Source organism: Dipodomys merriami, unplaced genomic scaffold (genome assembly GCF_024711535.1).
Source record: "Dipodomys merriami isolate MVZ:Mamm:240054 unplaced genomic scaffold, mDipMer1.0.p SCAF_8, whole genome shotgun sequence".
Classification (NCBI taxonomy): domain Eukaryota; kingdom Metazoa; phylum Chordata; class Mammalia; order Rodentia; family Heteromyidae; genus Dipodomys; species Dipodomys merriami.
In genome coordinates this window covers 1368475-1393516 of record NW_027206401.1, presented here as the reverse complement: position 1 = coordinate 1393516, position 25042 = coordinate 1368475, and the positions used below count along the sequence as shown (strand labels likewise).

General features: G+C 49.3%; 1 long non-coding RNA gene across 6 annotated transcripts; it reads right to left on the bottom strand.

Moving 5' to 3' along the window:
* Positions 1 to 5638: 5638 nt before the first annotated feature.
* LOC138819111 (uncharacterized) lies at positions 5639 to 24851 on the bottom strand. 6 transcript variants are annotated; one of them, XR_011369310.1, is made up of 6 exons: positions 24764 to 24851; positions 17024 to 17146; positions 14309 to 14512; positions 10998 to 13210; positions 10565 to 10646; positions 5639 to 9999 (listed from the first exon to the last, which is right to left on the bottom strand). It is a non-coding gene; the product is annotated as an uncharacterized lncRNA (long non-coding RNA). The 6 variants fall into 6 exon arrangements; XR_011369307.1 differs by having other exon boundaries at positions 5639 to 10646; positions 14309 to 14515; XR_011369306.1 differs by having other exon boundaries at positions 5639 to 10646.
* Positions 24852 to 25042: the final 191 nt, after the last annotated feature.

Genomic DNA, 25042 nt, shown 5'->3' with positions numbered 1-25042 from the left:
CCCTCCTCCTCCTCAGGTTTGCTCTCCAGAGGCCAGGACCTCCTGGAGCCGGTGCGGCCTTTGCCTCCCTTCTGTCCTTCAAGCTCTTCTCCCAGGACGTCCTACTTGCCTGCTAAATAGTCAGGTGGGCTATCCCCCACCTTCAATTTGTTCCTTAAAATCCAATTCATTCTCTACTAACCACCTACTAAACCAATATTAGTTAAGAATACACACACACACACACACACACACACACACACACACACACACACACACACACACACACACACACACACACACACACAGCTTCTCTTCTTCCTTTGGTGTTTCCATGTGGACAGTGTCCAGACAGATGCCGGCTCCCAGGGGAGTGGACGGTCAGGCTGCGGCTCGCCTTGCCTTTGCTGGCTCACCTTTGCCAGCAAGTGTCCACAGAGCGCCGTCCTGCCAGCTGCCCGCTGCCTGAGCATTTGGACACATGGTTTCTACATCTCATGTTTCTTGTCCCAGTTACTGAGTTCCGGAGTGGCCACCAATGGCGAATGACCGGCTCTGGTGATGAGGGAGAGGAGAGGCCTGCTCAGGGGTGAGGGTCCTGCACTAGAGGGCTTCCTTATAAATGTGGACACATTCCTGCAAGGGGCAGGTGGGAAGTGGGAGCTGTTCTCAGCAGAGAGGCTCGGGCCCTGAGACCGGAGCGCAGGCCGGTGTTCTCCCCCAGGAGGCTGGCAGCCTCACTGAGCCACACGCAGCCTCAGACCCCCATACGCAGGGCTGAGCCAGAGGCCTGCGTCTGCCAGCCCAGGCGCCGGACCAGGCTGAGCTGGGACAGCCCTGCCCCAGGGAACAGTGACGCGTGGCAGCAGATGTGGCTGCCAGTTAGAGGCTGGGGCTCCAGGCCAATGACAGGACACAGAGCTTACTGCCACAAAGTTTCTAAAACAAAATACATGCAGTTGGCCATGCCACTTCCTGTCTCTCCACTGCATTTCCTAAGTTTTAGAACCACAGATCTGCTTATGGTCAGAAATGCTACAGGAATGATCTCAAGGGAAATACCTGCCTTTGTCAAGTAAAAGACTTCACGGGACTCTGGCTCGGTCATGGCCGCAGCTGCTTCTGTCTGTGCTGACCGACCCTCCTCCGAGCAAAGCTGTTTCCTGCCCTTTCACTACATGGGCCGGTGATGCCAGGATTCATAACCAAAGAGAACCATAAAAGCCTGGCCAACCCAGCCTTCATCTTCAATAGACAGTGAGATATGCAACATGTCAAGGGTGGCCTTGCCCGTCAAGGGTGAGTGTCCTCAGCTCTAATCAAGCCCTGTCATTCTGCTAAGTTACAGTCACTGCTTCTGAACAGAGCCAGTTCCAGTGCCCCTGGGACTGAGTGCCTCTTCCCCACACCCTCTCAGCCCTGGTCTTGAAGCACCATGCAGATGCTAATTAGTGGTTCTCACGCTGCTGTTTGGGTGACCCATTGTCACCAAAGATGAGACAGACAAGGCTCTGAAACAGCATCACCAAACAGGCTGCCCACACCAGCCAGGGCCTCACACTCCTTTTGCCCCAAGCTGTGTCGAGCCTCCTAGCTAGTCAACTGCCGAGAATCTCTAGGCCACCAGTTTTAGAAGCTCATCAGGCCGCGCACTGTCCTCTCTGCATTGTGACTGTGATACACTAAATAGCTCCCTGTTTTCTGGGACCCCTCGTCTGCTGCTCGCCAAGCTCTGGTGGGAGCTGCCTCTAACTCTGCTGTGCTCATGCCCAGCCTACCTTCCCGCCTGCTCCAGCATGCCTCCCTCCCAAAGCTGTGGCCAGACTTATGTCCCAGACGATGCTCAGTTGGTTCTGCTCTGGCTCAGGAATGCACAAAGCCAGTGATTACTGACCACAGCATGTCCCTGGCCCTGAAGACCTCTGTGTGCTCTCGTCCACTGCCACGTAGGCTTCCCCTGAGGGCCATGGTCTCAGGCTGAGCTTCTGAGCTGCCCCTGCCTCACGCCCTGTGCTACTGCTTCCTTAGCAATGGCCCTCCCCACCCCGCCGCGGACGGGGCCTCTGCCTGCTCTTCATGTCACCATTTTCTCTGTGGCCTTGTTCCCATTTCAGATGAGAAACTCCTCACACCGTCGGCTCAGGATCACACAGGGCCAGGCCAAAGCAAGGGGCCGGCTGGGCTAGCTCGGCTCAGAAGTCTGGATCCCTCTCAATCACCTGGTCCAACAGCTCACCAGAGAAAGGCTCACCTCCCGGCTTCCAGGTCCTGGACCAGTCACGTGATGTGCAGAGGTGTTCTGGACAACGCGGCGGGATCTCTGGCCTAAAATGGAGCTCACTAAATCAAATCTGCAGGCAGGCTGTAGCCACTAAAATCAAGAACTGTTCATAGAGCTCAGCAAATGCTCGGTGCCACACAACTGGCACAGGTGGGCTTCTACAGAAGAAAGAAAATACACATTGTGTGCTGACGTTTAATGCTGAGAGCTCCAGGACCAAGCACTGGGCACACCCCATTTTGGATGAGTATGAAAACATGTTTGTCATTGTGAGCAGCCAGCCAGCCCGGGTCCCCAGTGTCCTCCACTCTGTCTGAGCACACTGCCTGGCCGTCCCCGCCCCCAGGCCTCGCCTCTGCCTCGTGGCTGGCTAACACCGGGCTTCCCAGCCACCTCCATGCTGCATCTGCACGCCGTCGGGCCCTCAGTGGTCCTGTAGCCTCTCTGATGCTAAAATGATACCCTCCAAACACATCAAAACTTGAAAGCTGGTGTCTATCTGATCTTCCCCACGAACTACCGGGACACTTTACTTGTATCTCTCTGCAAACACATACTCTTTTCTGCACGCTGAAATGACCGACCATAATCTTCTCTTGATTGCAACATCTATGAAAGCAGATGTCTCCACTCCCAGGAGCCTCCCTGCTGGGGGGGGGGTTGCATTTGTTTACCGTCTAATGAAGGGGTGACAAAATTCCACCCATCTTTTCTTTTGGTATGGACATTTAATTTTATCTTATAGAACTATTTTGCCTTTAAGCCTCCTAAAACAACCATTCTGGGAGGAAATCAATATAAACCAGCAAGACACCCTGGTAAGATCTTTGTTACTTGTGCCAGTTAACCTTCCAGCTGTCCTGCGGAGGGGACGGGCGTCAAAGCAGGCTTAGCCAGGGTGGGCTGCCATGGTGAGCGCGCTCAGTAACCTGTCATGTACAGCTCAGGAAAACCTCCCGGAATGGCTTTCATAGCTTTTATCCTTACAAGTGTTTAATGTTTCAGTGTAGTCTTCTTCTTTTTAATATGTAATTAAACATATTATCTTTAAGTACCTGTACAAAGGAGTTTCAATTCAACATGCCAGCTTATGAGTCTGAGGCATCTTCAGCTTTTTTTTTTTTTTTTCTGTACTGGGGGTTACCCTCAGGAATTCATGATTGTTAGGCTTATCCTTAATAAATATTTATGGACAAAAGAATGGGCTTTGGGCATGTTGTTCAAGCTTTTACGCTCAGTCCCACTTTGCAAAGTAAGAGATTCAGACAAACAATTGTCATGATTATAACAATGTCTTACCTCAGATACTTATTTTTCCCAATTATCTTTCATACAGAATTAAAGTAATTATAATCAAACTTCATTAATTTAGAGTAATGGGAACATTGTCCATCTAACTCACTAAAAAGTTGAATTATACAATTGTAAGAGAAATGTAATTTTTTGAATTTAATAAATGAGGGTATAAGTGCACAAAAGGAGATAAGTTACAGAATAGGATTTCTATGTTCATGCTTTAGCATGATGAACACAAAATTTAAAATATCTGAACAATACAGTGCTGACTTTGGATGCTTAAGGCTTTCCGTGTAGCTGTCTTGTGTTCTGTCATGTCATTCATTCTTGTGTTATGTCATTCATTCTTGAGTTCCATCTCAAAAGGTAGGGAGCATGTTTTAGCGGCTTTGTGAAAAAGCTCTTGGGAAATTCCAGGAACAATCTGGAAGTTTCTACTCAATAGTTAGACTAAATTTTGTGTCCCTATGGGAAAAAAAAAAATCTCTGGTGAAGCCTCAACTGTATTTGGAGTCAAGGCCTTTAAGAAGGTAACTGAGGCTAAGTGGTGTGTGTGTGTGTGTGTGTGTGTGTGTGTGTGTGTGTGTGTGTGTGTGTGTGTGTGTGTGTGTGTGTGTGTGTGTGTGTGTGTGTGTGTGTGTGTGTGTGTGCGCGCGCGCGCGCGAATCCTGGGGCTTGAACTCAGGGCTTGGGTGCTGTCCCTTAGCTTCTTTGCTTAAGGCTAATGGTCTACCATCTGAGCCACAGCTCCGCTTCTGGCATTTTGGTAGTTACTTGGAGATAAGAGTCCCATAGACTTTCCTATCCAGGCTGGCTTTGAACCATGATCCTTAGATATCAGCCTCCCGAGTAGCTAGGATTAGTGTGAACAAGCTATGTGATGTCTTAAGGATTGGGGGCCCAATTTCATAGGGTTAGTGTTCTCAGAAGTGCTGGCTGTCTCCCCACCATGCTCAGAGAAGAGGTCTTGTCAGCACAGGGCAAGCGGATGCCTGCCCACAGGCCAGGAAGAGGCTCCGAGGACGCCTCCCTCCTGGCTTACAGACGTGGGCTTGCAGCCTCCAGACTGTAGGAAATAAATTCATAGGGTTGTGCTTTCGAGTGTTCGCACCAACAGTCTGTGAATGCAGCAGGTCGTAAAGTCATGAGCCTTGGCCTCTGCTTCAGGCTCAGGGGAGGTGGGAACACCAGGCCCCCATTCCTATTCGTTCATCTGCCTCCTCTTCCTCTTCCACTCCATCCCCCTTAGCCCCTCCCACCCTTCCCCACTTACCCCACCCCTTCCCGGCACTGTTAGTTCTGTCGTTGCTTTAAGAGAATGCCCAACAGAACAGCTTCAGGGAGAATGTGTTCTGTGCCCTCGGGGGTAGCAGTCTTTCATGAAGAGGGTGTGGTGGAACAGAGAATCACCCTGGGTGCTCCTCAGTCCAATCAGGTTGACAGCCAAGAACCATCACATCTCCTCTCCTTCGGGTGTCAGGATTAACCTACTGACACTAGAGTGGTTGCCAAGGCCAAAGCCAAGCAGCCAATATGTCAGTTTGGCATATTTCCCATTTAAACTTTGAAAATAGTCAAGAAAGAATCAAAGGTCACACAATGCCTGGCCCTGGATAGCTCTGATTGAGTGCTATCATCATACAGAAGAAGGACAATCTTCATCCATGGGTCCCTGAGGACAGAGCCAAGGCCTCTTTGCTCACCTTGTGCTCCAAGAGCTGGACACAGGTCCTGGGGATGCTGAGCAATGGATCATGGGATGTTTGGTCATATGGGAATGGAGGCGGCATGGAGCCCTGGGCAGCTTTCCTCCTCTTCCTCGTGCTGGGGCCAGGAGAACAGCGGTGAACGCCAGGAAAGACTCACTTATCTTTAACCTTTTGAAGACTGTCAGCGGTGCTTCAAACAGAAAATGTATCTTAGCAGCCAGGCCAGAGATGGTCATTGCCTTGCGATATGGAGCTGTGGTAGGTGACTACCACCGGGAAGGTAGGGAAATATTACCGTGAGGATAACGTTGGCAAATTCCTGATCAACTGGAATATTTCAAAGCGCAGCACTCAATAAAAGACAATCAATGAATCATTTCGTGAAATGTTTATTTGTATGGTTTGCATGTGTCCCCACAAAATTCGTTGGGAAAACAATTCCCCGCCCACATTTTGATAGCATCTTTGGTGGTAAGCGTTTGGGGAGGTGAGCAGGGTCAAAGAGTTCATGAGGGTGGAGCCCGAGCTCGTATTAGCTGCTTTGTTAGAGGGACAGGGGCTGGCCTGCATCCACTCTCTCATCCTGTGGTGTCCATATTGAGACCCGGCACAAGTCCCTCACTCAGTGCTGGCACCAAAGTGGACTTCCCATCCTACAGTGGCCTGTCTGTGGCACTATGCTGTAGCAATGCGAAACAAACCAAGACACTTACACAGCTTGACGATCTTCTTTTAAGGGTGACAGACATCCTATGTCTGTGTGGATCGGGACTGCTCTCTCCCAGTAGACAATGTGCGCCTAGCCTCGTGATAACCTGCTTTTCTCTTCCCTTCGTGGAAATGTTACGCTTGCTGCCTTGTGTCATTTCCACAGGAGCCACTGGAGGAGACCCACACGTTTCAGCAGCTGGAGGATGGCTCTGCTTGTTCTGCTCCTCCATCACTACGGCCTCCGCAGGTGTCTGCACACCGGCTTCCTAGGAAACCTGAGTGGCACATCCATACCCACAGAGTAACCTGGCCCTGTGGGGACTGGCCCTCCCACCCACCTCCTGGGATGGCCGAGAGAGGGCAGTGGCCAAGGGGACCCTGCCCACAGACCGGCAGCCTGCACCCTGCCTCTACTGCTGACCTGGCCAGGTGACGTGTGTGCCCAGCACCTCTTACGAGAGGCTCGGTGTGGGGGGACACACAGGACTACCTGGACTGGCCCGGCACTGCTGGCCTACTGCGGGACTCCATTACTCCAGGTCTGACTCAGTGGCCAGCTGTGCTGTCTCCCTCACCTGATCTGGCCTCCCAGGCAAACACAGTGAGGGGAGCGTGCAGCTGCAGGCACTGATGGCCACTGCAGGGAGTTCCCCACCGCACCTTCTGACAGCACTGGAGGAATTCCAGGCTGAGTGGGCACTGGGAATGCACCGCGCCGCGCTACCGGCCGGGACTCCACCCGACTCCAACCAGACCTGCCCGCACTGTCTAGGCCACACCGTCCAGCTTGCTAGCAATGGCTCCCAGGACACATACTCCTCTTGGATCATTTCTATATATAGTTCTCAAAAGTAGGGAGTTTGTGAGGTGGGAGATCCCCACAAAAGTACAGGGCTGGCCCACCTCCTCTCCAGCCTTCCCCGTCCTCGCTGTCTGCTCCCTACCCTCCTGGCCCAAAGAAAAACACGGGTAGAGCCAGGAGGATGGAACTGACCACACAAACAGGAAGTACAGCCCTCTTCTGGTGGTCTTCTATTTTACCATTTGCTCCGATTCAAGAAATCTCTTTGGGAGGGTGGTTAAGAAAGGAATACGAAATCAAGAATGATAATAGTGATTACCATTCAGATAAGAGGAGAGAAGGGAAAGTTAGGAGAGGGAGGAAACAGGACGAAGCAGTATTGATCGAGCACTTATTCCGTACCATCTTTCTGGACATATTGTTACACTAAATCCTCCTTACTACAGACTTTATCTTCATCTCATAAGCAATTGCAAACTTTTCCTTAAGGCAAAATTCTGCTGGAGTGGCTTCTGGGCCCAGATGCAGGGCCAGGCCTCAGGCTTTGTGTGCGTTCTGCTCTGGTCCCTTCTGTTCTCACGGGGCCCAGGGTCACTGGTGGCCTCTCAAGGGGCATTTTCCAGCAACAGTCCTCAAGAGAGGCAATGCTTCTGATTTGTAATTCCTTAAGTATCTTTTCCTCTGCCTCTCCAGAGGCCTGGGATGCTGTTACCAAGGAAACCTATAGGCCTCAGATGCTTTTGAGACAAAGAGTTCTGACCAGCAAGGCTGGCAGGAGCTGGGTGACGGTCCCCATTGTTTGGATATCGGTCAGCAACCATGGGCAATGTTCAGGAGGGGAAATCCTGAGGGTCTGAGTCCTGAGCGTGTGCGTGTCAAGTTAATGAACAGTCATTAATGAATGTTAACGAGCATGGAATGTTAATGAGCATAATTCTTTGTTATTAAGGAAAAGAATAAAAAGTAGTGCTGTGTGCTATGCTACACAGGAAACAGTGACTCTCGTCATGCAGTAAAAAGTGGAGACTTTAAGACATTCTGGAAATTTCTGGAAAATACTAAAGAACATAAGCCCTGACTGAAATATCCAAAGAATCTCTTCACTTCTCAAGTGACTGCATGCAGTAGTGATATAATCCAGGTGAGAGTTTCAAAGCACATGATTTGGACTTCCCCAAAGAAGATGCTACTCAGAAGGTCTGAGCTGCTTGAATCCGACGAGGAGGCAATGACTGACTCCCCGTGTCGGGGGTGGGGGGGGACGGTGACGATGCCAGGGTCAGCAGGTGAGGGGCGGTGCCGATGCCAGGGTCAGCAGGTGAGGAGACCACAGCGGTGAAGCCAAACCGAGACGCACCAAAAACCTGACCTCAGAAGTGACTTCACAAAGAATGGAGGTTCACTGACAATTCTTACGTTAAATACGTGTTGGCACTATAATGTTTTGGATATATGTATTAAGCAGATGAGTAAGACTAATTTCACCTGTTTCTTTTTTACTTTTTGAAGGCAGCTAAAGTTTCAATCACGTACATGACTCACAGTCCTGGTAGTATGATCAAATTATTTATCATGTTAAAACAAAACCCACTTTCTGAAGGTAACAAATGGTTCTGGTTTTTTTTGTTTTTATTTTTGGGTCCGGTCGTGGGGCCTGAACTCTGGGCCTTGGCGCTGTCCCTCAGCTCTTCAGCTCAAGGTTAGTGCTCTACCACTTGAGCCACAGTGCCACTTCCAGCTTTTTTCTTTTTGCTTATGTGGTGCTGAGGAATTGAACCCAGGGCCTCATGCATCCAAGGCAAGCGCTCGACTTCTGCGCCACCTTCCCAGCCCCCCTTTTTTTGTCTTTGTCATTGTTTTTGTTTTTGAGTAAGGGCCTCACTATTCGTAGTTTAGGTACTTGGAACTCATTCTGCCCAAGCTGGCTTTGAACTTAAGTCCCTCCAGTCTTCAGCCTTTCAAGTGCTGGGATTCTAGGTGTGGACAACCACATCTGGCAAAAATGTGGGATTTTTTAGATGGCAGTACAGGAGGTTGGAGCGGCTTTAATGACTTCCTAGGTTTTCTAAGCTGATTTGTTCTGTGATATTGAAATCAGTGAAAAGATTCTAGAAAGTTCCTATGCAAAACATTCTTACAAAGCAGGAAGAGGTCAGCTTCTGCAGTTAGGAGATGAACACCACCGCCACCTCCACCACGTCTGTGATGTCTGGGGCATCAGGGAGCTGGGGGGAGGGGGAGGAGGAAGGTGCCTGGGTTCAGGCCACCACGCCAGCTCAGAGTTCTACAGGCTAATGCTGCTCACTCAAGCCTCTGCCTGTTTCCACCACTTCTGTACAATGGAGGCAGCGATGGTCCTTCACGGAGAGAACTGAAGGGTTCCATGAAAGAAGAAAGACCTGGGAAGATGCCTTGAAAACTGCACTCTATTAGATACCAGGCCTCTTTCTCCTGTCAACTGAGGCCCACAGAAGGACGCAGGCAACTAAAAACAATGCTGTCCAAAGCCAGCCTGGCAGGAAAGTCGTAAGACTCTTATCTCCAATAAACCACCAGAAAACTGGAAGTGGCGCTGTGGCTCAAGCGGTAGAGCGCTCGCCTTGAGCTGAAGAGCTGAGGGACAGTGCCCAGGCCCAGAGTTTAAGTCCCATAGCTAGCTGACAAACAAACAAACAAAAACCAATGCTATCATTTTAAGTGATAAAGGCAGAATGTTTTCTGAGATGAAATTCCTATAAATTGTAATTGAAAAAATAAAACCTCCTATATTTATCTCACAGAATCAGAGCCCACCTGGTACGTGTGGCTGTGGAAGTAACCCTCCCAACGCAGCTGCCTGTCTGTGTCACGCCCTGACAGCACACACCACAGCACCCACTGCTTATGTTTGCCCTTCACGTATCCAAGTGGGTCAGTCAGGTGCAAACTTGCCAATGAGGGCTCAGCTTAATAAGGAGTTATGTCTTATTTTTCACCTTTGGAATGACTTTACTATGTTCTCTTCTTCTGAGGGCTCAGTATACAGTTACCTGGACAAGTCAGGGTTCCTGGTTTCCAGATGGTTCTACCAGATTAACCATCTCAGGTATCTGGGGGCTAACGGACATCACAGCATGCATGCTTCACACTAGGAGCCAGGAAGCAAGAGGAGGGGAAGGGCAGCACGGTGCCGGGAATTTACATGCCAGACCAGGAACCACCAGCCAGACCAGGGAGCGAAGCTGCAGAGGAAAGGGGACTGTGTGGGCAGTCCTGGGAGGAGGAAGGACTTCCAGGCCCCCATCTTCCCAAGGGCTCCTGACACGGGGCGAGGCTACATCTTTCCTCTCATGCGTACATACCAGGGCAGAGGACAATGAGAAGATAAACCATAGAGATGGGGCGCACTCACCCTTCAATAACTAGATTGTGCTGTAACTAGTTGAGCTGTGTTTAAAGTTTTGAGCTGTGTTTAAAGTCCTATTCTGATTTTGAAGGCTGCTTTAAAAAGAATGTAAGGTGGTTCATTAATTTTTTAGTCCATTAAAACTTCTTATACTAATTATGCATAGGATCTGTACTATTTGAATACACACGTTAAATAATTTTCCCTGCTTTAAAAATATTGTTAAGGTAAAGAAAAATTTAAATCACGAATAAGACTCACCTTGATGCTCTTTGTGTCAAGTATCTGCTAGTAGCCGGGCGCTGGTGGCTCACGCCTGTAATCCTAGCTACTCAGGAAGCTGAAATGTGAGGATCGCAGTTCAAAGCCAGCCCAGGCAAGAAAGTCTGTGAGACTCTTACCTCCAATAAACCACTCATAAAACCAGAAGTGGTGGAGCACTCGCTTTGAGCTGAAGAGATCAGGGACAGCGTCCAGGCCCAACTGACAAAAAATAAATAAAAAAGTATCTGCTAGTGTCAGATACTGCAATCATACCCTTCCTCTCCTGACCAGTCCCCACTGCAACCACAGGCCAGCGCAGCATCTCAAAGCGCAGACTTCTGCCTCCTCCTCACTCCAACCTCCCCCACAGCACTTCTGAAGAAGGCACAGTTCCCTTTCTGCTTCAGCCTCCCAGCTGCCCTTGCGCAGGCTGGTCTGACTCCCACCTGCCCCACAGGTAGAGAGAGGACCCCCCCCGCCCCCACCTCTGTGCAGAAGTCACTCCACGCCCCCTGGGTGCAACCAGGCAACGCCGGTGACCACCTCTGAGAACCGCTGCCATCCACTCACTCTTGGTTCCCAGGACCTGGTCCTCCTTCCTCCTGTATCTTTGGACTCTGTCTCCCATATATGCACGTTCCTCCTCTTCTACCTGCCCTGCCCTTCTTGTGCTGGGACTCCCTGTCCACCCCTTCCTTTCATGGCCTGCTCAGCAAGGGGCACCACTCAGTCCCCTGGCCCTGCTCACACTCCTCCATCCAACTGGTGATCTCCGGTTCTCTTCCTGCACTCAGTTTCCTTCCTGCCAGCGGAATGAGGTTTTTGAGGGTGACAGCGCTGGCCAGGCGGCAGGGGATGAGGTGCTGGGACCGTCCTGAAGATGCCGGGCTGTGGCGAGGGGGCTGAGGAGTGGGGTCCACTAGCTCTGCAGATACAGACGTCCTTACCACGTCCACGGCAAGAGCTGGGCTTCCAGGGAACAAGACCTCCGCCTGCTGTCGCGTCACCAGCTGCAGCCAAAGCTCCCACGAGAGGCTGGGCAGGAGGCAGAGACCAAGCTGCCTGCAAGCCACCGATGTCTGTCTGCACGATCCTAAGTGCCAAGGAGCAGGTGTCAGTACCTCATCTACAGCTGACCACGGCCCTCAGAGTCAGAAAGCTGTCACCTATACAGCGTGCAGAAGCAGCAGGGCTGTGTGTGTCCTGAACTCAGCACACCAGGAGCCATGGTTGATGGGATGCTTGTGTGGACGGAGCCGCGGTCGATGGGACACTTGTGTGGACGGAGCCGCGGTCATCGGGATGCTCGTGTGGATGGAGCCGTGGTCATCGGGATGCTCGTGTGGATGGAGCCGCGGTCATCGGGACGCTCGTGTGGATGGAGCCACGGTCATCGGGACGCTCGTGTGAACGGAGCCGTGGTCATCAGGACGCTCGTGTGGACGGAGCTGTGGTCGATGGGACACTCGTGTGGACAGAGCTGCAGTCATCGGGACGCTTGTGTGGACGGAGCCGCGGTCATCGGGATGCTCGTGTGGATGGAGCCAATGTCGATGGGACACTCGTGTGGATGGAGCCGTGGTCATCGGGACGCTCGTGTGGACGGAGCCATGGTCAATGGGATGTTCGTGTGGGCAGAGCCATGGTCATCGGGATGCTCGTGTGGATGGAGCCGTGGTCATCGGGACGCTTGTGTGGATGGAGCCGTGGTCATCAGGACGCTTGTGTGGATGGAGCCGTGGTCATCAGGACGCTTGTGTGGATGGAGCCGTGGTCATCAGGACGCTTGTGTGGATGGAGCCGTGGTCATCAGGACGCTTGTGTGGATGGAGCCGTGGTCATCAGGACGCTTGTGTGGATGGAGCCAATGTCAATGGGACGTTCGTGTGGATGGAGCCGTGGTCATCGGGACGCTCCTGTGGATGGAGCCAAGGTTGATGGGACGCTCGTGTGGATGGAGCCGTGGTCATCAGGACGCTCGTGTGGACGGAGCCGTGGTCATCAGGACGCTCGTGTGGATGGAGCCGTGGTCACCGGGACGCTCGTGTGGATGGAGCCGTGGTCATCGCGACGCTCCGGTGGACGGAGCCGTGGTCATCGGGACACTCGTGTGGGCGGAGTCACAATCGATGGGACGCTCATGTGGACGGAGCCGTGGTCATCAGGACACTCGTGTGGATGGAGCCGTGGTCATCAGGACACTCGTGTGGGCGGAGCTGTGGTCATCGGGACGCTCGTGTGGATGGAGCCGTGGTCATCGGGACGCTCCGGTGGACGGAGCCGTGGTCATCGGGACACTCGTGTGGGCGGAGTCACAATCGATGGGACGCTCGTGTGGATGGAGCCGTGGTCATCGGGACGCTCGTGTGGATGGAGCCGTGGTCATCGGGATGCTCGTGTGGATGGAGCCACGGTCATCGGGACGCTCGTGTGGATGGAGCCGTGGTCATCGGGATGCTCGTGTGGATGGAGCCACGGTCATCGGGACGCTCGTGTGGATGGAGCCGTGGTCATCGGGATGCTCGTGTGGACGGAGCTGTGGTCATCGGGACGCTCGTGTGGATGGTGGAGCCACAGTCATCGGGACGCTCGTGTGGATGGAGCCGTGGTCATCGGGACACTCGTGTGGATGGAGCCGTGGTCATCGGGACGCTCGTGTGGATGGTGGAGCCACAGTCATCGGGACGCTCGTGTGGGCGGAGCCACGATCGATGGGACGCTCGTGTGGGCGGAGCTGTGGTCATCGGGACGCTCGTGTGGACAGAGCCATGGTCATCAGGACGCTTGTGTGGATGGAGCCACAGTCATCAGGGGACAAAATGCGCCGGCAGACAAAATGCATTATATTACCACAAGTCCTAAATTTACCCCTGCCAGCACACTGGAGATCTAGAAGTTATTTTGAACCCCTTAAACTTTTATATTTTATTTGTTATTGTTTACTGGTACCTGGGTTAGTTTGTTTGGCTGGCACTCTACCACTTGAACTGTGTCTCTACCTGGCTTTTTGCAGGTCATCATGGAGTTGAGGTCTCCTGGACTTTTCTGCCTAACTTCGAACTCTGGTTCTCCTAAACTTAGCCTGCTGAGTAGTTAGGATAGCAGGTGTGAGCCACTGGCTCTCAGATAACCTTTGACTTTGCTGTGAGTCACAATCTGGTATTATAGTCAGATATTTTTTTTGTATGGACATGGGGGTGGGCAGCTGGAAAGCCAGTACTGTTTTGCACTTCATGCTTATCTGTGTGTCTGGTCTACTTTTGGAAGGCTGGCCCAAGCAGGGGCCACCTGCTCTGCATAGTGTGTGACACTTAGATTTGGGCACACTGGGAGGCTTTCTTCTTGGAAAGTCAGTGCTAATATTCACAAAATGTTGATTATTTGGTGATCTACTAAAAAGATAAAGTAGGATTCTAAATAAACTTTAAAGTCTTTGATTTGGGTATGTTCCTATTTCTTACCAGGAAACACTGTTCTTTGAAAAAAATTACATTTAAACCCAAAGATTATAGTTCATTTCTAGACACAGAAAAAGATTTTATACAATTGAAATGTATGGTTTTATCCTCAATGTTGATTAGCTTTTAACTTTATTATTAATAACATATATGTATTCATTAAAAAAAAAGAGGGGAGTAAAATTGCTAAAATCAAATGTCTAAGAAAGGGCCAGGAAGAAAACAGTACCCACATCTTTGCTTAAATCTAACCACTTCAAGAGGATAAAAACCACAGCCGGAAACCACCCCACCCCAGCCCATGACATTCGCTGTAGCTATCCTGTGGGTTACACACAGGGTGAAGTTTTTCTCCAACTTCAATGAGGTTTAGTGAAGGCATAATAAATACAGTGTATCTTGACTATGAGTGGTGGTTCATACCTGTAATCTCAGTACTATCGGGAGGCAGAACCAAGAGGATCAAGAGTTCAAGGCCAGCCTGGGCTGCATGGTAAGACGCTGTCTCATTTAGAGACCCTTGCACATTTGGAGTGTGCACGGTGGAGCTGGGCTGTGGAGGGATCCAGACAGCTCTTTATGTCCTGTATTCTTCTCCCTTCCCCTGCTTACCAGCCGTGGGAATATCTTCTAGGCAAAAACAGAATTTTGCTACGTCACAAAAACTTAGACATTAATATTTCTAATCTTAATGTCAGTCGGGAAGTTTTACGTTCTTAATCTATATTGTTGTAAGGTGAATCATCCCAGAAGCCACATTTTGAAATATAGAATATTGGAGTCTTTATTATACAGTTAACGGGCTGCAGGCCACCCGTTGTTACAAAGGCCTGCAGCACGCAAATCCACATAACACAGCTAGGAAACATGCTCAAGAGGAAAGAAAAGCCAAACAATACCAACAAGACAATTCAGCTCCAATGGAGAGCTGAACTGAACTGGGACGCCATGATGACTGGAGACGAGCCAGGAGACAGGTCACAGAGACACACGTGGCATGGTGTAATGGCGGCTAGGCTGGTCCAGGCCTAAATAGGTCGGCATGGGGGCAGATCCTCAGGAAATTCCCAGTCCCAGGCACTGGACTGACAGACTCAGTAACCTATCAGCCAAGCGCCTGCCCCTGCCTCCAGGGGTCTGGGCATGCCCATCACCTGGGAGGTAGGTGATGGGGGGCGGGAGGGGGGGTTCCTTCCCCCAGCATGAAGACAAGGTACCAGACCTATCATCCACCATGTGGCCAATATGGCACCAGTCAGGCCTGGCCTCCTTACTTCATTATAAAGAAGCAAGATATGTTACTTAGTACTCCTTTTTTTCTTGTCAGGTGTGGGGCTTGAACTCATGGCTTGGGTGCTGTTTGAGCTACAACACCACTTGCAATTTTCTGGGTTTTTGTTGTTGTTTTTCGTTTTTGTTTTTTTAATTGGAGATAAGTCTCATACTTTCCTGCCTAGGCTGGCTTTGAACTGTGATCATCAGATCTCAGCCTGCTGAGTATCTAAGATTATAGGCGTGAGCCATCAGCACCTAGCTACTCCATTTTTGTATGTCTGTTATTGTCCTGCTATCTACACTAGGCTGACCTTGGACTCTTGGTCCTTCTGACTCAGCCTTCTAAGTGCTGGTATTACAGGTATGTCCTACCACACCCAGTTCATATTCCATTTCCAACTCAGGTTTAGTAATTGCATCCTATAAATAGCTTATTATTAAAAATTCTGTTTAACAAATCAGGAACAATCTTCCCCAAAACTAAGCACATATGTTAGAAATATTTATGATGCAAGTAATACTGTCCTTCCTGTCTTCAATGCTTTTCCTTTTAGCAAAAGGAATTGAGAATGTTCACAGCTATACAGCAGCATAGTGCAAAGGAATAACTAAGTCTAATACTATGTTACACTGCTTATTTCATTTTAAAACATATTTGTTCTACAACATGGATGAATCTTGAAAATATGCTAAGTGAAAGAAGTCAATTAAAAAAGATGATCAAGTTTATGTTGTTGGCACATTGGCATCTCCAGAAGAGGCAAGAAAGCAGAGGAAATGTCAGTTATAGTTGCCTCAGCCTGGGCTAGGGACTTGGAAGAGAGCTGGCCAGTGACTGTGGATGAACCTCAGGACATTACTACAAAACAAAAGAATACCTATACTTTGTTTAGACAACAAGCTCCCAGTATAGATTCCCCACACAGGCCCAATAACATTCAAAAGGTTTAAAAGGGTATAGGAAATATCAGGAAGAGCTGGGAATGTGGCTTAGTGGTACAGTGCTTGCCCCACATGCATGAAGGCCTGGGTTTGATTCTCCCGTACCACATAAACAGAAAAAGCTGGAAGTGGTGCTGTGCTAGTTTTGAGCAAAAGAAGCTCAGGTACAGTGCCCAGACCCCTTGAGCTCAAGCCCCAGGATTGGGGAAAAAAGAAGTATCAAGGGCTAGAAAAAGGAAGCACTTCCTCAGATGTGTGTGTGTGTGTGTGTGTGTGTGTGTGTGTGTGTGTGTGTGTGTGTGTGTGTGTGTGTGTGTGTGTGTGTGTGTGTGTGTGTGTGTGTGTGTGTGTGTGTGTGTGTGTGTGTGTGTGTGTGTGTGTGTGTGTGTGTGTGTGTGTGTGTGTGTGTGTGTGTGTATTTCCCCTTCCCCCGCCTTTTTTGCCAGTCTTGGGGCTTGAATTCAGTGCCTGGGCGATGTCCCTGAGCCTCTTGGTGCTCAAGGTGCTTAAGCCACAGCACTTCATGCTTTTTCTGAATGGTTTATTGGAGATAAAGAATCTCCTGGACTTTTCTGCCTGGGCTGGCTTTGAACTGTGATCCTCAGATCTCAGCCTCCTCTGAGTAGCTAGGATTATAGGCGTGAGCCACCCATGTCCAGCTTATATATTTTTATTAGCATACATTCATAGTACAAGAGGGTTTCATTGTAATAATTCCATAGCTGCATATGTTTTGAACAAGCTCACAATGTGTGTTACACCTTTCCTTATCTCTCTCTCCTCCTTCACAGATAGAATTTGGTGGGCTTCATGATGCTATCTTCACATATAATCCTCTTTATCCCCCTAGAATCCTCTCCTCCTCCTCCTCCTCCTTTTTCTTCCCACTCACACCCTTTTGCACTCATACCCCATCATTACCATCAGTAGTAGCAGCAGCAGCAGCATCTTAGGTCTGTATTCCACACATGAACATGTGATCCTTGGCTTTCTGAGCCTGGCTTCTCTTGTTCAACATTATGATCTCCAGTTCCACCCATTTTACTGCAGACAAAAATTTCATTCTTTAGGGCTGAGTAATAATCTATGCTGTACACATTTTGTTCATCCATCCTCTGATTGTTGAACATCTAGGCTGATTCCACAGCTTGGCAACTGTAAATAGTGCTGTGCTAAAAAAGTTTATGAGGCCAAAATAAAGTTTGTAAGACCAGTATAATTTTGGCACCAAATACTAACAAGGATATTATAAAAAGAAAAATTCTTTTTATACATATGGATGCACATTTTATAAAATTAGCAAATCAATAATAATATATAAAAAGAGTGATACATCACGAGATTTTGGGCTCATTCCTGGGAGCAGCAAATTAACATTATAAAAGGAGAAAATGTTAGTCATACAATTAATGATAAAGGTAAAGAATTTAAATCCATTTATGATTTTAAAAAACTCTTAGCTAATGTCAGGTGCCAGTGGCTCACACCTGTAATCCTAGCTATTCAGAAGGCTGAGCTCTGAGGATCACGGTTCAAATCCAGCCCAGGCAGCAAAGTCTGTGAGACTCTTATTTCCAATAAACCACTAGAAAACCAGAAGTGGCACTGTGGCTCCAGCAGTCGAGCACTTGCCTTGAGCTGAAGAGCGCAGGGACATCGCCAAGTCCAGAGTTCAAGCTCCACATCCAAAAAAACCAAAAACCAAAAAACCCCTCTTAGCTAACTGAGAATAAACTGTTACTTCATTATCACAATAAAGAGGATTATTTTAAAGGTAGGAATATAATCATTATTACAGTAGAGAAATTTACAAATTTAATAGTGAAATATTAGTAAATCTTTTTTATTTAAATTAGGAAGTAGATAAGAATGATGATATGTCACCACAGTGATTCAGTATTAAACTGCCAGTCCTAATCAGAGCAATAAAATATAAGGCTTGGTAAGGCAATAAAGTTGCTAAATCTGTGGGTAAAATGATCAGAACTAAAAAGTCAATATAGTTTAGGGAAGTGGCTAGAAACAAAGTAAATATTGTAAAAAATTGATCCTATGCACTAGCAATAGCTGGAAAGGGAAATATTACAACAGATAAAATTTGTAAGAACAGAAAGTATCAGATATGAAAGAATCTAAAAAATTCACAGGGACTATATGGAGAAAATGAGATTACTGAGAAACTTTTAAGATGATCTCATTATGTGGGGGGCTATACCATGTTCATGGATCCAAAATGAGTTAGAAATCATTATACATGTGTAAACGTTCCTCAAATTGATCTAGAAAGGCAATGCTATCTCAAGAAAAACTGTACCAGAGATTCCTGTAGTAATTTAGAGGCTGAAACCAGAACTTGTATGGAAACATGACAAGCCAAGACAATGTTTAACAGAAAGAACAGGGAGCAAGACTTTGTTCACTGGACATCAAAACTTAGTATAAAGCTTCAGGAATCAGGGCAGTGTTTATGTACAATAGACAAGAAGGCTAACGAAACAGAAGCATTAGTTTGGATAGTGACACACCGCAGTTATTTATGGCAAAGGTATACCCACAGAAGAGCAGGGTATGTGTGTGTGTTTCTTTAACACATGCTACTCAGTAAAACAGGGTATCAACATGAAGAATATGAATGGAGCCTCACCCTGAAACTATATCCAAAGTCAATGACAGGTATGCTGTCTGTCTCATGTGAAGGAGCAAACAGTATGACTTGAGCAGATCCTATAAAAGGATATTGGGTAGAGGAAATGTCTCAAATATAAAAGGGAACTAACCATAAAGGTAAAGATAATTAGACTATATTAAAATAAAAACATTTAATAAAAAATTACACAGGCAAGCATGAAGCAATAGACTGCTTATAAAATAGGTAAAGAAGTTTATATCCAAAACATATACATAGTTCCTCCAAATAACTAAGAGAGGCAATTCAACAAGCAAGAGACAAAGATATCTTAAAACAGGACATCCAAATAATCTGCAAGTACATGAAAAGATGGTCATTTTCATTAGGAATGAGAAAAATGTGAACTAAGAAATAAAATACAATTACATATCCACTAGAATACTAAAGACGAATACTAACAGAAGTTTATGATAAAAATGTAAATGGATTCAGGCACTTAGGAAAGGTGGCATTATTTGCTTGTGTGTGTGGTGTGTGCACCTCTGCAATAACAATTCCACGCCTGGGTAGGGACCCAATTTTTTATGTATACGCATGTTATGCATAAGGACATTGCAACACTACTAGATCAGAACTCTTCTTAAAGACAGGCAAAAACTGGAGACCATGCCACTGCTTATGAACAGTGGAAAGACACGAGTCCCCCGAGGAACTGCACAGACACATGGTGTATAGTGTGATTCTATCTTCATAAACTTCATCCAAACTAAGACAAGGTGGCCGTGATGCTGGAGGTCAGGGTGGCATTTGCACTGCGGCAAGGAATGAAGACCAAGGACAGGAGGCAGATGGGCAGGGATTGGGGAGGGGGAGAGGGGAGTAGCATTCTGCTACTGTTTGGCGGGGTTAGGTGTGTTCACAAAGGTGGTCATCAAGTTGCATGCTTCTGTGCTGGGTTCTTTCTTATACAAGAATGTTACAGTTAAGCTAGTCTAATAATCTATTAGTAAAAGGGAGTAAGTAACTGATGGAGAAAGTGCATGTTGCCCAACTTGCCAGTTGTAGTGGGCAGCCTGGCTCCTGGGAAGGAGCACAGGAAACGGACACGAGTTGTGCAAGGACAACTCGTGGGAGCACGCTGCAGAGATGTGAGGATGACACTGCACTGCACACGTGCAGGGTGACGCCGGCCCAAGGCACAGAGCACACATTCCAGCCTGCAGCAAGGTGACCCCGGTTGGAAGCTCTGTAGGTGTGCTGTGAAGACAGGCGACGCACAGGTGACCCCGGCCTAGAGTGTGCTGACCTTCCTAACCTGCTCTCCAACCCCAGACCGGCTGAGGACGCTCGTCAGCTAAGCTGTGGGCTTTTGCAAAAAGAGGAATTCTTTTGCTTTACAACTTACGTGTGAACACTTTTGTGTTGTTGCCCTCATGCTGCCAATCTGTCAGAAAGCTCCTTGGGATGTGCTTTGAGGTGTCAATGTGTAGCCTAACACTTAGTCAGTGGACAGGGAATACAAACCGACACGCTTCACTGGACCTCATCCCCAGCGGCTCACTACACAGGGCAGCCAAGGTACATGGGCGTCACTGTTTTTCACATGAGGAAACTGAGGCATGCAGCAGTACCCAGTGCTGTCTGTCCTGTCTTACAAACGGCACCCACGGTGGAGCTCACTGCTGGGAACATGGCTTCCTGGGCGGTGCTCCCTTCTCTGAGTGTGCTCAGGGAGCCCATCTCCCTGTCAGCTGAGTGGCACAGTGAACTCCCACCCGGAGTAAGATGTGTGATGCCGTCTGTAGTTCAAAAGGCACCTGGATGTTCTCAGCCAGCAATTCTCATGCCTGACTGGCCATCAGACTCGGAGACTTAAACTGTACAGGCTGATGGCCCTGCCCTGGGATAGTGGCACTCTGCTTCTTGAACTGAGTGGAAGAGCTCTGTCCTCGGATTCAGAAATCTTCTGAAATTTGAACAATGGTTCTGGAGTTGATGCTTTTAAGAAATTATTCATCTTCAAGGCATGATAATGATATTAGGGAAAAATACTTTGGAGACAGGATCTCCCTAGTTAGTTCGGGCAAGTTCAAACTGACCATCTTCCTGACCAACCTCCCAAGTGCTGGGATTATTAGGTATGTATCACTGTGCCTGGCTTGTGAGTTCCCATAACTTACCCTCTTTGTGGATGCTATTCTTCCATATATATTTTGTGCTGGTCTTGGGATTGAACTCAAAGCCTGGGCACTATCCCTTAGCTTTTGTGCTCAAAGCTGACACTCTACCACTAGAGCCACAGCTCTACTTCTGTCTTTGTGCTGGTTAATTAATTGGAGATGAGTCCCATGGACTTTTCTTTCTGGATTGGCTTCAAATCGTGATCTACAAATCTCAGCTTCCTAAGTAGCTAGGATTACAGGCATGAGCCAGTAGTGCCCAGCCCCAAATATACCTTAAGGCTTCCAAATGTATTTCAAGCTCTTTTCAGAATGTTCTACTGGTTTTCATCTGGAGCACTTCATTTCTATATTGCTGACTCTAACGGTCTTTTAGCATTTAATGAAGTCAAGTGCACTGGAGTGTTTGTTCTGTCAGCTCATCAGGGGGTCTCGGCATCTCTGCTTACCCTTCTCTCTGGTTCATGAGGACCCTGTCACCGCTGGAGGAATCCCACATGCTTACCAGTTGGCCTAGCATGGTTCCAACCCGACACTGTAGCCTTTGGCACGCTTACCAGGCTCTTGGTTGGATGGCTGTATCAGTGTTTTCTTTCAGGTGCAGGCTGTGCTTGGCTTGCTCCCTGCTAGGAACATGTCTAGCTCAGGGCTCAGCCCATGGCCGTTCCCATCGCCAAGCATGTGCTCTAGACACTGCTCCTCAGCCAGGTCCAGATTGTTTCACACACATTTCCTCTTCACCTCTCAGCCACTGCTGACTCATACACTTTACAGCACATCCACAGCATCTTAGCAGAGGCCTTCCCCAAGAGTTCACTCTCACAGAATCACTGCAAATGTCAAGGGCACTTACTTTTTTTAATATGGAAGACCAGATCACTGATTTGACTTGAGTGTAAAATATTTTTAATTGTTTTTGATGGTCCTGGGGATTGCCCTGCACTTGTCCGTCAAGTGCTCCTGAGTGATCCTCTCAAACCCACAACAGTACTTCTATTTATTTTTTTCATTTTATTTTTGTACTGGGGCTTGAACTCAGGGCCTCGAGCTCTTGTTTCTTTTCCACTCAAGACTGCCACTCTGTCACTTACACCACAACTCCACTCCCAGCTTTTTGCTGGTTAATTGAAGATAAGGGTCCCATGGACTTTCCTATCCAAGCTGGCTTCATACCACAGTGCTCAGATCTCAGCCTTCTAATTAGCTAAGATTACAGCTTGAGCCCCCAGCGCCTGGCATGCGCACCTCTGACATGTTTAAGTTGCCCTGCAGTTTTAAGAGCACTTTCCACCTCCAGAAGGAGGCAGAGGTGTCTGCAGTGCTGAGGAAAGGAAGGAGAGGCAAGACTGGAAAGACCAAGACTCTGCCACAATTCACTGAAGTCTTAATATTTACAAGTGACTTCCATTTTTTACTTAGCCTATCACATGACACTCCACAAATGCAGTGGAAAGCAATTCTCCCACACATTAAAAGCTTTTCCAGGTATGATTCCCTTCTCATGCCTTCTGTAAAGAAACATTTGTTTTCTTTGCATTCCATGGAGATACATTGTTTATGTATTTAAGATTGATATTTTAAAATGTCCCCAGCATCATCTTCAGTTATAAAATGCTGGATAACACAGATGTCTTCCTGGGTTGGTAAACTAGTTTTTTTTTTTTGACACTATGAAAAACAAAAGAAAAAAAATCTATGATTAAATCCCTACTTTAAAAACTTTCTCATTGCTACTTTCCTCTGTAAAACTTTCTTCCAGGAAACTCTACTTAGGTAAATCTAAACTCTATTAGGTAACCTAAACCTACACCTAAATAGTTACAACATGGGAATCTAAGGAAGTGGAGTAGAAAGGTCTGCTCCTCCATTTATCAGGCTAAGTAGAAGACATAGATGGAAATCAAATTTCCTATTGACTTGTACACTACTGTGGGACATGTTATCCTGTGAGCCCACTGGTTGCATGCCCATTATATCCTTTTTTTTGTTTGTTTAAAGAACAGCCTTTGAGTTGACCACCCACTAAAAGGAGTTGTAAGGTGATTTCAAAATTTGATTAATGTACCAAAACATGGAATTTATTGGTGGCTAGAAAATTAAATGGCCTACTGGTCATTAAATATAGTTGCTGTAGGTGGGTTTATGCCTATAATCCTAGGTACTCAGGAAGCTGAAATCTGAGGATTGCAATTTGAAGCCAATCTGGGCAGAAAAGTCCATGAGCCTCTTATCTCCAGTTAACCACCAGGAGCCAGAAAAATCTAATATGAATATAAAATATTAGTTACATATGATTATATACTTATAAATATATAAAATGTTTACGGAGTATATATTATATAACATATAACTAACTTTATGTTATATAATATATATTCGCTGCATTTGTGTCACTTTTTTTTCAACAGGTTTCTTTGTTCTATTTTCATTCAAACTGAAGATCTATCTCAACTACATTCCTCCTCTTCCAAATAGTGTTTGTAATGAATCAGAGGAACAATAGTAATGAATACTCAGAGCCTTTTGTGTGAGCCTAGTATTAACCTAAGCTGGCCTGGAACTCCACATAGAGTCCAAGCTGGCTTCAAACTCTTGACCGTTTGGCTGAGATTACACCCAGCTTTGGGCTCTGCAGGGCATGGCAGGCATTTCATATAAGATAACCCAGAGAGTCCATTTCCATCTTCCGGTGGGTGACACTAAGCTCTCTCTCGGTAATGCTGCAACGATGCCCTGCGGACATCAACTCCTAACTGCAGTTCTGCAAACAAATTCTTGGTGGTCTTTGAGGTGAAGCTCTGGCTCCTGTCATCTGTTCATGTGAGGCTGGTGGTTCTGGAGGCCACCGTGGAGCCCGTGGAGGGGCCTGGAGGCCACTGTGGAGCTGGAGGCCGCCTTGGAGCCCGTGGAGGGGCCTGGCCACCTGTCACAGATGCTCACCACCGGGAGGGCGCCCAGCGCGGGCGGGCAGGCGCAGAGGCCTGGGCGCCGGGGCACGCGGAGGCCTGGGGCGCACAGATGCTGGTTTGTGGGCCGCCGTGTCCTACCATGGGAAGATCGCGACCCCTGGCAGGGCTGCAAAGCGTCCGTGTGTCCGCGCTGGGCAGGGTCCGTGCTGGGCCTGGCGGTGGAGGGTGCCAAGCGGAGCCGGACAGAGCCCTCTGCCTCCCGCAGGGGAGGAAGGGCGCCGCTCGGGCTCCCCAGAGACGGCCTGCACAGGGGTCCCGGGCCCCGACCCCATCCCCTGGCCCCGACGGCTCTCCGCTAATCACGGTGGCGTCTGGCTCTGGCGGGGACAAGGGCACGCGAAACAAGGTCCCGAGAGGGCGCCACACTCGCTCTTCAACCTTGGGATCGCGGGACGCCCTGACACAGATCCACGTGCGGGCGGACCTCGGGCTCCCCGGGCCCCGGACGCAGGCCCACGCCGGGCGGACCTCGGGCTCGCGGGCCCCGGACGCAGGCCCACGCCGGGCGGACCTCGGGCTCCCCGGGCCCCGGGCGCAGGCCCACGCCGGGCGGACCTCAGGCTCGCGGGCCCCGGGCGCAGGCCCTCGCCGGGCGGACCTCGGGCTCGCGGGCCCCGGGCGCAGGCCCACTCGCAGGCGACACACAGGTCGGCAGAGCACTCGGCCGGCCGGTGGATCACCGGCCCCGTGTCTGCAGGCACGCGTGGATGCGGCCCGGGCCGACCTCTCCCGGGACGTGCGGAGGCCCGGGCCCGCGCGGGGGCCTCTGGGCGCTGGCGCCCCCTCTCCGCGCAGCGCACCCCACTTCTGCCCCGCAGGCAGCGCGCCCCCGGCGCGGACCGTGGGACAAGGACGCGGCCCCGCCCGCGCCGGCCACACCCACCTGTCCGTGGTCCCGCGCGTCGGGGGCCCGGCCGCCCCACTCGGGCCCCGCGCCGCCCGAGAGCGCGAGGCGCCGTCTGGACGCGGGCGGGTCGGCACCCAGCCCCCGGCCCGGCCTCCGCGCGGCCCCGCGCGGCGCCGCCCCGCCCGCCCCGCCTCGGCGGCGCAGCAGCACCTAGCGGAGCGGCGCGGAGGTGCGCGCGCGCACGGCGGAGGTGCGGCGCGGGCGCGCGCACGGCGGAGGTGCGGCGGCGGCGGCGCGCACGGCGGGCGCGCACGG